The sequence below is a fragment of the Tupaia chinensis genome, unplaced genomic scaffold (genome assembly GCF_000334495.1).
Source record: "Tupaia chinensis unplaced genomic scaffold, TupChi_1.0 Scaffold138757_1, whole genome shotgun sequence".
Taxonomy (NCBI): domain Eukaryota; kingdom Metazoa; phylum Chordata; class Mammalia; order Scandentia; family Tupaiidae; genus Tupaia; species Tupaia belangeri.
In genome coordinates, this window is record NW_006198649.1 from 3,169,293 (window position 1) to 3,173,937 (window position 4,645).

Here is a 4,645-nt window from a genome sequence, read left to right on the forward strand (position 1 = left end):
AATAATAGATGCATTTATTTATTTATTTTTAAGAGAGAGATATTTGCTATAGGCCGTGTATGCTCGCCAGAGAGACAAAGAGAGACAGAGCAACAGAAAGTGAGAAATCAGCCCCCAGGGGTGATGGCCATGCCACAATCCCTTCTCCTCCATTCTCCTCTCGGGATTTTGATCAAGTGCGTATACATGCCCAGTGTGAGTTTAAGCTGCTGGGTCCAGGATTCAAATGACAGACAACTATTTAGGAGTCCAGCAATACAACCATTATGCCATCTGCTGACCTCTATAGATGCATTTATTAAATATTTATCATATGCCCGGCATTAGTGCCAAGCACTTTCTTCTACATACTTTTGTTTTATCTACAAAGTAAATAGTTTTGTTCATTTTATTTACATAACAAAAAGAGACTTGGCAAGGTAAATAATTTCCTCAGAGTCATAATACAGCCGGCAGTGCATTTGGGCTTTGAATTGAGGCATGCCTGAATGTAATGTTACTCTGTTTCTTGGCGAGGAGTAAATATAATAGTTAAATTTTCCTGTATAAGTCAGTCTCTGATTGTGTCCCTGGTTATATCCTGTTTGCCTTCCTCCCCAATCTTGGTTTTAGTCTGGTATTCTATTTATTTTGTCCCATCTGGTTCCCAGAAAATGAAAAGTTTCTTCCAATGAGGAAGATAACCAGAGGTAGGACCTCACAATTAGCACACCGAAGCTTTCTAGAGATCCTAGTCACAAAACCTTTGTAAATCTGCTGCCATCTTGAATCACCGACTTACCAGTACTTAGTAGGGCTGATGATAGTGAATGCGTTTTATCATTTGCATGTTATATTTTTCAGTAAGACCAGTAGTTGAAACTTTTATCTTCTAATTGTTTTATTTATCAGCTTACATACTTGGATTTTAATTATTCCTGTGTGAATGGGACCTCAACCTTTCCTGAGAATGATGAATAGCAAAATGCCTTTCTTGGCCTTGTAATTGTTAATAACTCTGCCCTTTCTGTCCTTTAAATCCTCATTTGTTCTTAAACACAAGTGATATAAATTGGCGCCTTATCCTATACCAGCCCATTACTACTGGCTCGAAACTTCCCCTTGTGTATATTTAAATTGCTTGACATCTCTGCTTAATCTTCATTGATCCAATTTACTTCTTTCAAATGTCAAATTTTCCTTAATCAAAAACTTTGTTTTGGGATGACTCTGACCTAGAGTCTCTTCCAATGGAATTCCTGAATTACCTGACTGGCCTTCCTAGAGGCCCACTTATGGGAGGAGAAAAGACACTTCAGCATTTCTGGAGTAATTATTTCCAATCATATGTACACTAAGTTCATTTCATATGACCACCTCTGTGAAACTACTCTCACAACCCTGGGATGTAAGAGTTTATCCATTTTTTTCCCTTTTTCTTTCCTCAATACAGGAACCAGCAGTTAGCGTAATGGCTATGTCACTGGACTCCCACGTAGTGGGAGCGCGGTTCGTGTTCTGGACCCCGTGACTTAAAACTCACGCTGGGCGCATGTGCGTGCGTGCCCAAGATCCTGAGAGGAGAATGGAGGAGAAGGGATTGCGGCGTGACCATCCCCCCTTGGGGGTGATTTCTTGCTTTCTGTCTCTATGTCTCTCTCTGTCTGGCGAGCACACGTGCCCTATAGCGAAAACCTCTCCAAAAAAAAAAAAATTCCAACACTTGAAATTTGCAGATCATCTCCATGGGCCAAGCTGTGATCCCAGACATCCAGGACCCAACACAAAGTTCTGTGCAGGCTCTGAGCCTCCCTTTTGGACTCCAAGAGAGTGAGCACGTCGCCCTGATGCACCAGACTTTTCACGTTACAGACAATGGAATGACTGGTGTCGTCCATAAGTTCCACGCACACCTGCGTGCACTATCCCCGAGAGCTAGTCCTGCTCAGCACTTTGGTGACCTTGGCCAACTTGACGGGCTGCACATGGCTTGTGTCCATGATGGTGGTACAGCAGTGGTGTTGGGTTGAGAGAGAGGTTACCCATTTTCTTATATTCCAGTTTAATTCCTAGTTTATTCTATTGTTTATTAGGTAAAAGTTTAACTTTCCAGGTAATCAATCTTTTGAGGTCCAAGCTATCTGTTTATACTTTATATTTTATTGCATTTCACGTTATTTTATATTTGTTATAAAACAGTAAGTGTAATATAATTGAGACAATAAAGTATATTCATATTAATACTTAATGTAGATTTTTCAGTGTCTTTTTCCCCGTGTGTATTAAGCAGCATTAGATGCATGCATTCATAGAGAAGTCACTTGTGTGCAATAAAGCAAGAGATCTTCCTGTCTGTGGTGCAAATTATCTCCCCTTTGTATTTAGTTTGAAATAATATTTGGTGGACCTAGATTTTCAGAAAGAAGAAAGCCTACTTCAAAAGATTTCGTTGACTGTCAAGGCTGTATTTGCAGCACAAGTCTTTGAATGTCTAGTGGAGGGGTTAAAAAACACACTGTTTATCTCTTTGTATCTGTAACAAGGACCTTTGATCCTGGCACAAAGAGAACATTCAATAATCTTTGCTGAATGAGTCAGAGTAAGTGTACCTTAATATAGCTAAAATAAAGTAGCAAAATGAAGTAAATATCTCTGGAGAAGTACAAAATGGAATGATGACTGCAATAGTCAGCATGTTGTACTAAATATGGAAAGTATCAGGTATTCCAATCCCTTCCATTAATATAATATTATCTTGTGATCTACTGAGATAAGTGAGGGAAGTTTTAAATTGCTTTTCTGAAACTAATTTGCAAAACCAGGCATTTAAGGATTGATAATTATTAGTTTGTTGTATTATGGTAAAATATAGCAGCCTGAAAGTACCAAAAAGATAGCAAATTCTTTTTTCTTTCAGCTTAATATTTAAAGTAAATTACACAAACTGAGATATAAGTCCATTGAGAGAAAGACTATTGTTTTATTGCCCAGTTAAGCTCTTAATTGAAATAATGGTGATGCAATCAAATTCTCTGTAAGTGGCTATTACATTTCTGAATTAAGAAAAAAATATTAATCAATATGTTGTTAACCTGCACACCAATTGTTCTTTTTTTTTTTTTTAATCAGAGAATTTAGCTTTGTATTTAGTTTAGAATTATATCTGGTATACCTAGATTTTTAGAAAGAGAAAGGCTACTTCAAAAGATTTCATTGTCTGTCAAGGTTGTATTTGCCATCTTTTTTCTTCTGGGCGAGCACACGTGCCCTATAGCGAAAACCTCTCCAAAAAAAAAAAAATTCCAACACTTGAAATTTGCAGATCATCTCCATGGGCCAAGCTGTGATCCCAGACATCCAGGACCCAACACAAAGTTCTGTGCAGGCTCTGAGCCTCCCTTTTGGACTCCAAGAGAGTGAGCACGTCGCCCTGATGCACCAGACTTTTCACGTTACAGACAATGGAATGACTGGTGTCGTCCATAAGTTCCACGCACACCTGCGTGCACTATCCCCGAGAGCTAGTCCTGCTCAGCACTTTGGTGACCTTGGCCAACTTGACGGGCTGCACATGGCTTGTGTCCATGATGGTGGTACAGCAGTGGTGTTGGGTTGAGAGAGAGGTTACCCATTTTCTTATATTCCAGTTTAATTCCTAGTTTATTCTATTGTTTATTAGGTAAAAGTTTAACTTTCCAGGTAATCAATCTTTTGAGGTCCAAGCTATCTGTTTATACTTTATATTTTATTGCATTTCACGTTATTTTATATTTGTTATAAAACAGTAAGTGTAATATAATTGAGACAATAAAGTATATTCATATTAATACTTAATGTAGATTTTTCAGTGTCTTTTTCCCCGTGTGTATTAAGCAGCATTAGATGCATGCATTCATAGAGAAGTCACTTGTGTGCAATAAAGCAAGAGATCTTCCTGTCTGTGGTGCAAATTATCTCCCCTTTGTATTTAGTTTGAAATAATATTTGGTGGACCTAGATTTTCAGAAAGAAGAAAGCCTACTTCAAAAGATTTCGTTGACTGTCAAGGCTGTATTTGCAGCACAAGTCTTTGAATGTCTAGTGGAGGGGTTAAAAAAGCACACTGTTTATCTCTTTGTATCTGTAACAAGGACCTTTGATCCTGGCACAAAGAGAACATTCAATAATCTTTGCTGAATGAGTCAGAGTAAGTGTACCTTAATATAGCTAAAATAAAGTAGCAAAATGAAGTAAATATCTCTGGAGAAGTACAAAATGGAATGATGACTGCAATAGTCAGCATGTTGTACTAAATATGGAAAGTATCAGGTATTCCAATCCCTTCCATTAATATAATATTATCTTGTGATCTACTGAGATAAGTGAGGGAAGTTTTAAATTGCTTTTCTGAAACTAATTTGCAAAACCAGGCATTTAAGGATTGATAATTATTAGTTTGTTGTATTATGGTAAAATATAGCAGCCTGAAAGTACCGAAAAGATAGCAAATTCTTTTTTCTTTCAGCTTAATATTTAAAGTAAATTACACAAACTGAGATATAAGTCCATTGAGAGAAAGACTATTGTTTTATTGCCCAGTTAAGCTCTTAATTGAAATAATGGTGATGCAATCAAATTCTCTGTAAGTGGCTATTACATTTCTGAATTAAGAAAAAAATATTAATCA

General features: G+C 37.3%; 1 pseudogene; it reads right to left on the reverse strand.

Annotated features, from left to right (window-relative positions):
* Window positions 1-2,415: 2,415 nt before the first annotated feature.
* On the reverse strand, window positions 2,416-3,565 carry LOC102494165 (40S ribosomal protein S28 pseudogene; annotated as a pseudogene).
* Window positions 3,566-4,645: the final 1,080 nt, after the last annotated feature.